At 36.9% G+C, this 14,686-nt stretch overlaps 1 pseudogene; it reads left to right on the plus strand.

Annotated features, from left to right (window-relative positions):
* Positions 1-955: 955 nt before the first annotated feature.
* On the plus strand, positions 956-1,848 carry LOC110768455 (protein DMP2 pseudogene; annotated as a pseudogene).
* The last annotated feature ends 12,838 nt before the right edge of the window (positions 1,849-14,686 follow it).

The raw sequence follows: 14,686 nt of genomic DNA on the forward strand, positions 1-14,686 counted from the left end.
CGTTACATAGAAATTATTCTCTCATTCATCTAATAAGTCTCTATATCATGTACGGCATTAACCCAAAAAAGAAATGTATCTCCATGCCACGGCATGATACACGTGCAACATCTAAAATATATTGATTCCGTAAAAAACAGATAATATATATATGTTGATTCCTTGCACAAACAAACAAAGTTTAATTTATTTTGTTGAAATATCGGCCTTGTTTAAGACGACCATGGCATGGTTGTTCAACTTTTTTTTCTTCCCTTTATTTATTGTTAGTAGATAATATACTATATTCTATATCAGGAGGAATGTTAAGGGAAGTCGTCTGAGGGAGGTTAGATGACTGTCAACAATAGATTTATGTAGAGATCCCACAATCGTTCTGTCCATGAAAAAGTCTTGAGGGACGGGCGCCACCAAATTCAATGATCACACCTCTTGTGAGGATGTTGCCCTATGCGGTAGCGTTACTTAATAGTATACATTGCAATATTATAGTTTGACACGCTTATTTATCGTCAACAACTCATATGCATACATTACAATATCAAATAATGTATTGTTTATTAAACGAATAATGTTACTCTTACTACATTTGTATACCACATTATGTGGCAAATGAGGTGAACATCACATCATTTAAAATTCATTTAACATTTTCTTTTCTTTTATGATTTATTGACACTTTTTATAATAACCTTGTGATTATTTGGTTATTGTGGCTGATGGTCTTTATGCATGAATTATAAATATAATATATCGTCTTTATCATTTAAAAAAAATAAAAAAAATCCTCAATTTATGATTCTCTACCCACTCTTCATTAAAACATATATTTGTACTTATCTTCTTGATGGTCTTTGGAGTACCAGCAAATTCAATAATATGTTATGTTAGTCTAAGGTTTGGAGTACCATCACATAAACAAACCAATTCCCTCACTTTCTCTATAAATACAAGACATATTTTTTATACAAGAACCACAACACACAACACAAAAGAACACTTTTAAACTCCCTCAAGAATACATTAATTCCCAAATGGGGAATTCTACTAGCTCTTCCTCCAAGAAAACTGTCAAAGACAGAACATTAACAGGAGCAGGCAACCTCATCAAGGTCCTCCCGACCGGCACCGTCTTCTTGTTCCAGTTCCTCAACCCTGTCTTGACCAACAATGGCCACTGCGCCGTCATCAACAAATCCCTAAGCGCCATTCTCATCGCCATTTCCGGCTTCTCTTGCTTTTTTGCTTCCTTCACTGACAGTTACACTGGCAGTGATGGAAAAACCCACTATGGGGTTGCAACAACTAAGGGTCTTTGGCCCTCAACAAATTCCAACTCTGTGGACTTGTCTGCTTATAAGCTTAGGTTTGGGGACTTCGTGCATGCCTTCTTTTCCTTGATTGTGTTTGCAGTTGTATCACTTTTGGACGCCAACAGTGTCAGTTGCTTCTATCCAGGGTTTCAGTCCAGTGAGAAGGTTTTGCTGCAGGCGTTGCCTGCTGTCATCGGTGCAGTTGCCAGTGCTGTTTTCGTTGTGTTCCCTAATAGTCGCCATGGAATCGGATACCCCTCCTCAAGTTCTGATTCTTCACAAGACTCAGAGAAATCCTGAAGGAATTGAAGTATCCGTGCTTCTTTGTTTAAAAAGTAGTCCTAAATACGACACTAGTGCTTGCTCACGCAAGTTTATGCTTTTCATTGTTTGTTTAGTAGTTTGCCTAAGCCTGATTAATTTCTTCCGTATCGATCCCATTGGAATGTATGTAACAAGTTTCTATTGTGCACTAAATTTCCCATTTATGAATTATAACTTGATCTCAATTCTCAAGTACTTTAATAGGAAAGGCACACAATGTTTTATGCCTTACTCAGTTGTTTCTCTTTTTCTCCTTTTCATTCTCATACCGGTCATATATTGGGCTAAAATACAAGCATCTAATTTCTGAATTACATGGCCCTTCCCAAGCAACTTTTGCCAATCATTCCATAAATTGTTTCTTAATGTTTTCTTCTGCACATATTCTGTGCAACACTTTAAGTCATCAAGAAATTAGAATATACACAAAGCAATAGAGCATCTTTACCCCATGGGGCTTCCTCTTGGGGACGCAATGTTTGAAGGAATTAATGAGTTGCCTGATTTCTTTAGAATTTAAAGTAGTAAGTATAAATAGAAAAGGCCATGACATATCTTATGTCAACCCAAAAAACGTGCTCTACGCTTTCTAGAACGTGTGTGTTTGTCAAGTGGAGGTAAAAAAATTCTTTTTTTTTTCTATGCTTTCATATATGTATGATCTTTGATATCCCTCTTCTTGCAAGTATGGTTGATAGTCTTTGAATAGTTGTTGTACATCATATATACATGTATAGAAGCATCCCAATTATTTTTTCTTCTTTTTTTTATTTTGGTTGTGGGTAACTATGGCGTCATTTTCTGTACAATATATATATATATAATGGCAAACCATGGCCAGATATATAGGTAACTAATTAAATATTTACTAGCTCCAGGACTACATATATATACAGTAAGCAAATCATAGCGTTGTTTTCCATGGCGTCGTTTTCCGTACATAATATCATATATATACTTCTTTATTTATCTATTAGTTGTTGTTATTTGGTATTTGTTTATGTACAATATATATGTGTGATGTCAACAAATATATATAATGGCCTTCTTTATCAATCTACAATGTATATATATCTAGTCCACGCCAAAACAAAAGGAAGAAATAAGACACCTCCATTTCCAATTGGACTTGGTTAGATATATTTAATTAACTTGAATGTATGCCCCTTCATTTCCATACACGACACAATTTTCTGCACCGGGAGTGTTGTTCTGATGAATTTCCTATTGAAGGAGACAACGAGCATTCAATATCGTCATCAGTACCAGAAAATGAAGGAAATAATTATGACCAAGTTTTTCAAACCCAAGAACAACAACGCCACAATGCTAACCAATGGAGGGTTGGAATATCTTCATATGTGTGGAGAGATGCTATGAATGATGGGAGTTAGAGATGAGCAATGAAGCAGATACTTATTCATTTTTATACATTTATAATTATAGTTTACCAGTCCCGATTGTGGTCACCCACCGTTGGATGTAAATTCAATGGTTCAAAAAAGTTTCTTAAAAGAAGTGCAAGAGTGAGTGAACCGTTGAATTTACATCCAACGGTGAGTGACCACAAATATCTTGAACCCCTGTAGTCCAAGAGATCGGGACTGTATAGTTTACTTATCATTTTTTTGTCATGAATTAACTTTTATGTTTTTACTTTTGCACATTTTTCATAAACATGCACACATAATATTTGGTTGCACATTTGAAAAAATAGATGCTCTTTTTTAATTTTCCTTTGATGTTATTGTTTGGAAGTTCTATTTTTGTAAAGGTACTTTTCTATTTTGAAAATCTGGAAAAACGATAAACAACCCAAAAAAAAAAAAAAAAAAAAAAAAAAAGAAAAAAACATTTTAGAACTCTAATAAACTCTCTTAAAATCTATGATAAAACTCTAACAAACACCATTCAAATCAATTCAGGAATTCAGTCAAACTCTATGTGGAGTTTATAGAAATCAATTGAAATATATGGAACTCTATAAACTTAATAACTCCATTAAACTCTTTTAAAACCTTAATTGAATACACCCTCCAAAGTTTATGTAGAATCTGATACAATTCCATGGCAGGCAGTAGGGGTGGGGGTTTTGACATTGAGGCAGATTGTTGCTGGGCATTTTATTTTTTATTTTCAAAGTTTTTAATTCTTTTAATTTTATTTTTAAATATAAAAAAGGGTGTTAAATTCATCTGTAAAAAGATTGTACAACCATCTGACGTGGTGATACCGTTAGAACAGTCCTGTGTAACAAACGATTGTAACTTTAGGTACTTTGTTTGAATACTTTCATTACCCATTTCAATCGAATATTCCATTTCTGAATTTTTTTAATAAAAAAAAACTTGGTTGACCATCTGCAACCAATTCCCACATCGCGCGCATTCAACGAACCTAGCATGTTAATCATCAATGTGCAACTACATATTAAGCTTAGTGCTGGATAAATCACTTGCTCCAATATCATGTTAGAATTAGAGCTGCCAACTCAAAACTAATTAATTATGAATAAACAGGCTCAATATATTTTTATGTAAGGCTTAGAATTCTTCTATGTTCTCAAATTAAAGATACATAGCCCAAATAGACCTCAACAGCCCAAATATACAATAAATAACAGAGTTTTTGGTCAAGAAAACTTCTTCCCATGAATACAAACAAATCATGTCATCTTCCTTCACAATTTGGTTTTATGACGAAACAGTTACCCTCCAGGGTATATTGCATGCCCATGCTTTCGGAAGAGAAAATATATTTGTTGTTCTGACATTGTATTCAATACCTTTACAGCTTTGCTCAATCTACTCATTTCATGTGGTTTGATTTGATTATAATTGAGAGAAATATGCCAAATATAGCAACTCCCTCTATGGGCCTAAATTTCAAAGCAAGCAAGCAAAAGAAAGTGTTAATGCATAACCGAATTAAATTTTGGCTTCCTGCTTACTCCAAAACCCATAAAGTTTGCATGTTGGAAGTCCAACAAAAATATTGGTCGAGAACTATTCATGCATTGCCGAAAAAAAGACATGAAATTAAAATCACCACCGAAATAAGTAGAACTCTTCTACCAGCTTAAGAACAGGTGAGAAAAACCTACCTACTACACTGAGATACCATCACAAAGTTACTTACTTATTGTTATTTGATTTAACTTTTCACCAAGATAGTACTTGATTGATTTGAAATATCGTCACAATGACATTCCGGTTGTTTGAAAATTATTCTTCTTGAGATTATGAATATGCTCATCTAATATGTGTCTATATCATGTATGTCATTGACCCGAAAAAAGAAAACTGCCTCCATACCACAAACTCATGATATTGTAAGTCCAAACATGTGCAACATCGATATGTGTTGATTAATTGCTTGCCCAAACAAATGAGTTTAATTTCCTTGAAATTTCGGACTTGTTTGTTAACTATTGATATCATTGTAAACAGTTAGTAAGTTAGGTGTGCAAGGCACGTGAGTTGTTAGTAGTGTATGTGAGTTAGTTAGACAACTATATTGGTTAGATGGTTAAGCCTTACTTAACAAGTATATAGTGTAATAGTGCTGTAGCTTAAAACAGATTAAAAAATATAGAAATCAGGATTGCAATTTCTCTCTATTTCTCTTTCCTTCTTCTTTAGGTCTCTTCCTCATACTTCTCTGAATATGTTGGTTAACATGGTATCAGAGCCAAGTAAATATCCTGTGAATTTAGTGTGAATTTAGCATTCCAAGCTCTTGGAGCTTGCTTCAGACCATACAAGGATTTCTTGAGCTTACACACATATTCTGGATAAGCAGGATCTTCATAACCATGTGGTTGGCGCATAAACACCTCCTCCTCTAAATCTCCATGGAGAAATGCATTATTCACATCTAGTTGCCTTAACGACCAGTGATTCATAGCAGCAAGACTTAAAATCAACCGAACTGTGGTATGCCTCACTACAGGGTTAAACGTTTCTCCAAAATCTAATCCTGGTTGTTGACTAAATCCCTGAACAACTAGCCTTGCTTTATATCTTGCAACAGAGCCATTTGAATTCTTCTTTATTTTATATAGCAATTTACTGGCAATAATATTTTTTTTGCCTGGATTAGGCACCAAACTCCAAGTACCTTGTAATTGAAGGGCATCTATTTCTTCATGCATAGCTTTCCTCCATTCAGCTGAGTAAGAAGCCACTTTATAACTACAAGGTTCATCTAGCTCAACAATGGCAGTTAAACAGGTGAAATAACTTTGATAATCTTGAAACTGTTTTGGTTTAACAATATTAGACTTGGATCTAGTTTGCATAGCATGAGTGTTAACTGGTTCTGAATTAGGAGAAGGAGTAAGAGAAGAAGAGGCTTCATAAGGTACTATCACCTGTAACTGTTGATCTCTAAACACTACCTGATAATTCTCAGACTATAATGAAGATGACGCAGTTGACATAGAAACATTTCTAGGAATAGATTAAACTGGAACGGAGCTAGAGCTTAAGGAGACTTCATCCTCAGATAAAGCATTAATTGCAGGTTGTGAATCTTGATGAGATTGAGATGGTAGAGAAATTATAATAGGAGATGTGTTCACAACATAAGATGAAATAGAAGACTGCTTTGGAGTAGCAGAAGACACAAAATCATAAACAGACTAATCATGAATTACATGCTTAGAGATCACACATTTTCCAGTAGCACAATTGTAGCCTATAACCCCTTTATATCCTGCTGCATATCCTAGAAACACACACTAAGTAGTTCTAGGTTGTAACTTGTGCGCATTGTAATGGCGGCGATATGGATATACATTTGTACCAAAAATTCTCAAGGAGTGAAGATTAGGGTATGTACCAAACAATCGAAAATAAGGAGCTTGATTATCCAGAGCAGAACTAGGCATTCTATTTATCAAATAAGCAGCATGAGCAATAGCATGAAACTAAAACTTCCCTGGTAATGATGCTTCAGTCAAAAGAGTAATAGCAGTTTCGATAACATGCCTATTCTTTCTTTCTGCCATTCCTTTTGTTGGGGTGTGTATGGGCAGGAAACTTGATGTAGAATACCTTTTGATGAAAGAAACTTAGAAAACAATTGGCTAATATATTCGCCATCCCCATCACTTTGTAAACACTGAATAGTAGACTGAAACTGATTCTGAACATATGCAGTGAAATGATGAAACTTAGAGAAAACTTCTGATTTATTGAATAGTGGAAAAAACCACAAGTAACTGGTACATTCATCCATAAATGATACAAAGTACCTATAGCCATCTAGAGACTTGAAATGGGAAGGACCCCATACATCACTATGGATTCTAGAAAAAGGAAACCTAGTTTTAACATGTGTCTCTGTAAAAAGCAGCTTGTGCATTTTCCGAGCCTTCACAGTCCAAGGTAGTGGCTTTTCTTGGATAGAAACCTACCTACTACACTGAGATACCATCACAAAGTTACTTACGTATTGTTATTTGATTTAACTTTTCACCAAGATAGTACTTGATTGATTTGAAATACCGTCACAATGACATTCCGGTTGTTTGAAAATTATTCTTCTTGAGATTATGAATATGCTCATCTAATGTGTCTATAACATATACGTCATTGACCCGAAAAAAGAAAACTGCCTCCATACCACCAACTCATGAATCATGATAATAATGATATTGTAAGTCCAAACATGTGCAACATCGATATGTGTTGTTTAATTGCTTGCCCAAACAAATGAGTTTAATTTCCTTAAAATATCGGACTTGTTGTCATGGCTTGGTTTTTCAACATTTTCAGAATTTATTTATTGCTAGTAGATAATATATATACATCACTCTATATGCTATATTAGGAGGAATGTAAGGAAAGTCGTCGGAGCGTGGGTAGGCAATTGTCAACACTGAACTTATGTAGATCCCACAAAAAAGCCTTGGGTAGAGTTATTGCAGGATAGGAGGTAAGAAACTCACAAGGGTCCTACCAAATGCAAGGGTCCTACCTCTTGTGAGTATGTTGCCCTAGGCGGCAATCGTACTCATGATTTTCTCACTGCCCACACTCCGATTGATAGATTACAATTGCGCTGTCAATCGGCCCGATCATGCGAACGTGGATAAATGTTAATTTGTGACATAATTCATTAATATGTTTGTACGTCAGTTAACCCTACCAAATTTTTTTTGACTATTCTTCATTTGTACAGTTTATTAGTGGACTGATCTGATTAGCAACTTGCACGCGTATTATATTGGTTCATATTGCACGTTTGTTGTGGATAAGAGTTCGTTAAAAAGTACATTGTCATATTCAATTCACTTAATTTATAAATATGACATGTTATGCATGCTAGTTACATTCATTAATCATAATTATGGGGTCATTAGAGAAAGTGAGTGAATGATATGTCAGACAAATCATAAATGCATGCTATACGAACGTTGTGAAATAATAGACAATTTAATAAAGATAAGAGTAAATGTATACCATTATTAAGTTTCCAAATACAATTTATTCTAGGTACACTAGTCTCTTTGTACACACATCCGCAAATGTAAGATGCCTTTTTCCAATTACGGGCGCTACACAATACTTATCATACTTTCTATTTATTTTTTATGCAAAGAGATTGGGAGAGGTAACCTTAAACGGTATATTAGCCTATTTGAAAAAGAAGACTTGTGTGTCTAAACTTCCAGGGGGAAGAAATTATTATAAAAAAATAAAAATAAAAGATAATTAATGTCACAATATAAAATCAATCATTTCAATCTAATCTTCATCATCATATGTACTATCAAACTTCTTTGGACTTCATCTTCCATCATTCATTCATATTATATTGACACTTGGCATGCTGTAATCTTCTGGCTGCGAAATCTTAATTGATAACTGCACAATGCAGTTGGACTACCTTTGTTGTTCCCTTTTATCGCGAGTTACAAAATAGGAAATGTAAAAAAACTATCAGACCAACACTTCTCCCGTAGCCGTTATTCCATCTTCACTGACCTGTTTCCCTCTTCGTCGTCAATCCCTGCTCCTTCATTCATAGGAAGCCGCACCATCTCAGAACAGTGTTGTTTTGAACAACTTTGTTGTGTTGGTCTGTACCTTTCTCTGACTTCGGTAGCTGGAATGGTGGATGGATGGGTCTTTCAGGACCTGTTTGGTATCTTATCCAAGAAGGGAACTCAAAAATTGTTATTTTTCTTAAAAACAAGGAGTTCTCAAATTCATTTTTTAAGATTCAAAAAGTTATTTGGTATGCAACTTAAAAACTGTTTTTGAATCTTTAAAATTTGAAAACTTGTTTGGTTGAATTCTTGAAAACAATTTTTTTTCTTCATTTTTTATAATTAAGATATTTTGATAAATCATACCGTAGTCAACTGCACAAGACTGTTTGGCTTTAAACAAAAAGAGCATTTACCATCATCCACCAGTGATTTTGGCAAATTGCAATCAGGTTGCCAAAAGATGCTTGCTTTCTAGTTTCTACCCAAAAATAGCTACCAAAGCTGCTTCTTTTCCTTACTCTTTTAGTCTTAGAGAGAGAGAGAAAGGGAACAATAACAAGCAGATGATTGGTTTTGAATGTTAAAAGAAAGTTACAATGCCTCTTTTACTGAAACAAACATCAAGTTACCAAAGCTGCTTTGTACCCAAAAAAAGTTACCAAGGCTGCTGTTTTTCTTCACTATGAGAGAGAGAGAGAGAGAGAGAGAGAGAGAGCAATAAATAACCAGTAAATGATTGGTTTTGACTGTAAAAGGAAAGTTACCATGCAGAAACCTGCTAAAATATGAATACGGGTTTTCAATATGTTCAGATGATTTATTCTTCTCCATAAGGAGGTATATATAAAGAGTTTACAATAGTGCTATACAAGGAATTAGATACAGGAAAGAATTAGGAAAGTATCTCCTAATTATACAAAGATTTATCAATGATATAAAATAGGAAAGTAAATCCCTTAATTAATCAAGGAAATAAATCTCCTTGATTAATTAGGAGACTCACGTCAACACTCCTCCTCAAGTTGGTGCATATACGTCACCAATGCCCAACTTGGTAAGTGAGTCATGAAATACTCTTCTACAAACAGCTTTGGTTAAGATATCTGCAAATTGATCTTCTGATTTTACGAATGGTAGGCGAATGATCTTCTTTTCAATTTTTTCCTTGATAACATTTCTATCCACCTCAACATGTTTAGTTCGATCATGTTGAACTGGATTATGAGCAATATCGATGGCTGACTTGTTATCACAATGTAACTCCATTGGTTTTTCTGGCTTGAAACCCAATTCAGTCAACAATCTTCTGATCCATAGTAATTCACAAACTCCGTGAGCCATTCCTCGATACTCTGCTTCAGCACTAGACCGAGAAACTACATTTTGTTTCTTACTCCGCCAAGTGACTAGGTTACCTCCCACAAACGTGAAGTAACCCGAAGTAGAGCGTCTATCAGTAATAGAGCCAGCCCAATCAGCATTTGTATATCCCACAACTTCGAGATCTCTATTTTTTGAGAACATTAATCCTTTCCCAGGTGCTGACTTTAAGTATCTTAAGATCCGATCAACTGCATTCCTATGTGACACATTGGGTGAATGCATAAACTGACTAACCACACTCACAGCATATGCAATATCTGGTCTTGTGTGGGCTAAATATATCAACCTTCCAACAAGGCGTTGGTACTGTTCCTTATTGGTTGGTTCTTGATTCATGTCTTCACATAACTTGTGATTCATCTCGATGGGTGTATCAGCAGGTTTGCATCCAAGCATTCCTGTTTCAGTGAGTAGATTTAATACATACTTTCTTTGAGACAGACATATACCAGTTGTGGATCTGGCTACTTCAATTCCAAGAAAATACTTCAGATCACCTAAATCCTTCATCTCAAATTCCTGAGACAAATACTTCTGCAGTTTTATTTGCTCTCCTGTGTTGTTTCTAGTTACGACTATATCATCCACATACACAATTAATGCAGTAAGATTTCTTCCATCACGCTTCAAGAATAAGGTGTGATATGCATTACTCTGTATATATCCAAAATTCTTCATGGATTTAGTGAATCTGCCAAACCATGCTCTGGGGGATTGCTTCAACCCATACAGTGACTTTCTGAGTTTGCAAACTTGATTCTCCTTGTCATGAGTGAAGTTACATCCTGGTGGTAAGTCCATATATACTTCTTCTTCCAGGTCTCCATGTAAGAATGCATTCTTTACATCAAATTGATGTAATGGCCAATCGAGATTTGCTGCTAAAGACAGGAGGACTCTGATAGTTTTGATCTTGGCTATTGGGGCAAAGGTTTCTTGGTAGTCTATCCCATATCTCTGTGTGTATCCCTTTGCCACTAATCTAGCTTTATATCTTTCAATTGATCCATCTGCCTTGAGTTTCACAGTATAGATCCACCTGCATCCCACTGTCTTCTTTCCATGAGGTAATGGCACGAGTTCCCATGTGCCATTCTTCTGGAGAGCTCGCATTTCTTCATTCATGGCTTCTTTCCATTTTGGGTCTTCTAGTGCTTCGGTTATACTGTTGGGAACAGTTATGTCGGCTAACTGCTTCACAAAGTGTACCCGTGACTCAGATAATTTGGTGAGGGATACATAATTGTTGATGGGATATTTCCCCTTTGCATTAAGATCTGCTTCGTAGTGAACTGGGGGTTTACCACGATTCTTCCTTTTTGGAATCTGATATGTAGGCTCTGCGCCTTCTGAAATGCAATCAGTTATTTCATTAATGTTATCAGTTTCAGGTAGAGAAGTTACCTGAATGACGTCCTCAGCAGGTGATTGGTGTGGTACTGGAGCTGAAGAATTCTCCGGAGCAGGCACAAACTCGTCAATTCTCTCCTCCTGAGTGTAATGGCTGGGATCGGACTGAAGCAGAACAATTTCAGAAAAAACTGGGGGAAGCGACCGGTCGTTAGGGTCAGGCGACCGGTCGCTTTCAGGCAGAGTCGTGGACGTGCGTTGCGACCGGTCGTTAGAGACATGCGACCGGTTGCTTTCAGGCAGAGTCGTTTGCGACCAGTCGTTTTCATATGGAGACCGGTCGTTTTCGTCTGGAGACCGGTCGTTTTCGTCGGGCGACCGGTCGCTAGAGGTCTGCGACCGGTCGTTCTGAGTCTGGAACGAATCTGGAAAACCGGCCGAAGGGAAAAAATCTGAATTTGGAGAAGTGTCCTCCTGTGCATCTGAAAAATAGATCTCGTGTTCCCGGAACACAACATCCATCGAAGTATAAACCTTCTGACTAGGAGGATGATAACACCTATAACCTTTCTGATGAGGTGCATAACCAATGAAAACACACTTGTCGGCGCGGGGATCCAATTTGCTGCGTTGGTGATCATGTAAGTGGACAAACACCACACAACCAAAAATGCGGGGTTCCAGGTTTTGGGTTGGAGGTATTTGGGTATGATGGTGGAGTGTTTCAAGGGGGGTTTTGAACTGGAGGATACTGGAGGGAATCCGATTTATAAGGTATGCTGCAGAGAGGACGGCCTCTCCCCAAAAGGACCGAGGCATATTTGCACCAAAGAGTGAGGCACGAACTACTTCCAATAAGTGTCTATTCTTTCGTTCTGCCACACCATTCTGTTGAGGAGTGTAAGGACATGAGCGTTGATGTATGATGCCATGATCTTGAAAGAACTGATTCAGATCATGGTTGAGAAATTCTCCGCCATTATCGGAACGAAGAATCTGAATTCGAGTATGAAATTGAGTCTCTACCATGTGATAGAACTGGTGAAATTTGGAACTGACTTCCCCTTTGGTTTGGAGAAGGGAAACCCAGGTCATACGTGTGCAATCATCGATAAACGTGACAAACCATCGAGCGCCCCCTGGAGTGGGAATTCTAGCCGGGCCCCAAACATCAGAATGAACAAGAGAAAAAGGAACCAGACTTTTAGCTGAGCGTAAGGGAAAAGGAACACGATGGGTCTTGGCCAGTTCACAGATGTCACACTGAAAACTGGAAATATCTAACTTTGAAAATAAGGAAGGAAATAGCTTATGTAAGTATCCAAACGAAGCATGTCCAAGACGGCGATGCCATAACCATACTTTGGAAGTGTGCTTCTCAACACTCGCACCCCCAATTTTGTAAGCTTGACTGAGGCTGGCTTCACTGTCAGAAGCCAAGTCCAGATAGTAGAGTTTGCCCCTCCTAGTACCACAACCAATCGTCTTGCTGCTGAGAATGTCCTGAAAAACACAATGAGTAGGCCAAAAAGTTACAGTACAATTCAAAGCCGTAGTAATTTGGGCAACAGACAAGAGATTATGATGTAAGGATGGAACAATCAACACAGAATCCAAAGTGAGGGAGTCAGAGAGAGAGAGGGAACCCTCCCCAATTACCGGGGAGGGGGTACCATTGGCATTAGACACCACCGATTGAGAAGACGGTGTATGAGAGTAAATTTGTCCGGGATCAAAGGTCATGTGATCAGTGGCTCCGGTGTCAATGACCCATGTGTGTTTCTTTGAAGAACTATGCAAAACATAACCTGGGGAACCAGTGGTGGCAATTGCGGAGGAAGAGACGATATTCATTGCAGCGGAATGATTGAAGAATACGAGGAAAAATATTTAGGGTTTCGGGTTTGAGTTTAGGGTTTCGGGGTTGTGTTTAGGGTTTCGAGATTCAGGATTCAGGATTCAGGGTTTCGGGATTCAGGATTCAGGATTCAGAGTTTCAGGATTCAGGGTTTCAGGATTCAGGATTCAGGATTCAGGGTTTCGGGATTCAGGATACGAGGATACGGGTTCCTGTTTCAAGGAATTCGATACGAGGGATTCGGGTTTCGAGAAATTCGATACGAGGATTTAGAGACAACCTAGGATCGATTGCTCTAATACCATGCTAAAATATGAATACGGGTTTTCAATATGTTCAGATGATTTATTCTTCTCCATAAGGAGGTATATATAAAGAGTTTACAATAGTGCTATACAAGGAATTAGATACAGGAAAGAATTAGGAAAGTATCTCCTAATTATACAAAGATTTATCAATGATATAAAATAGGAAAGTAAATCCCTTAATTAATCAAGGAAATAAATCTCCTTGATTAATTAGGAGACTCACGTCAACAAAACCAACATCAAATGCATGCTCAGATCCAAGTCCGAACATACCAAATAACAAGTAAAAAAACAACTCCATATAAACAACAAGAAACAGTACTAATCAATTGTAGCACCTAGAGAGATACATACTACTAATCAATTTACATTGTCCAAATGGACAAGTCAGCCAAGCCAAAATCTTTCACCAACTATATAAGTGTCAAGCTCAATTAATCATTCAATCTAAATAAATTAAGACTACTCATTTACTCTCGTTCACTTTAGTAGGCTATTGAGCCACACTCTTCTCCGTGGATCCGACATCTTCACGAACATCTTCCTCCAATCCAAATTAGTAAACTTATCCAAAGCTTTCACATAAGCATCATCATTCACTCCCTCCATGGCCTCCAATATTTCCATACAATCCTCAACAGAGCTCAATTCTCTATATGGAGAGGATACTTTCTTCTCACCCTTACGCTTAAGCCTTGCCAATGAAACTTCAGTTTTGGCATTAAGAGACTTTGCCCAAGCTTCAATGACTTCATCCATTTTGGCGGACTTAGATGATTTTGACCTTGAGGGAATATATCACTTTGGGGGAATAGAGCAGCACGCTTGTTCTTGCCGCTTGCTCTTGTTGCCAAATTATCAATCACAATGAAACAATTCTAAGACAACATATACCACAAAGGATCCTTATTGTATAAATAAAAGATGAAAACAACATAAAACTAACAAGTTACAGAAAGTTCAGACGTTGATACTAAGGACAGTGAAGAGGCTAAGGATTGAAGTGAATTTATGAAATGATATGCTAATTTGTTTTCATAATTTCCAACAACTTTATTGCTCCAGTTGGTACAGGACCAGCTCAGTTTTGTGTCCCAATGATGCAGAGATGTATACCAATATCATTTAGACTTTTGCTTTTGGGCTTTGA

The sequence above is a fragment of the Prunus avium genome, chromosome 1, assembly GCF_965620075.1.
Source record: "Prunus avium chromosome 1, drPruAviu1.hap1.1, whole genome shotgun sequence".
Classification (NCBI taxonomy): Eukaryota; Viridiplantae; Streptophyta; class Magnoliopsida; order Rosales; family Rosaceae; genus Prunus; species Prunus avium.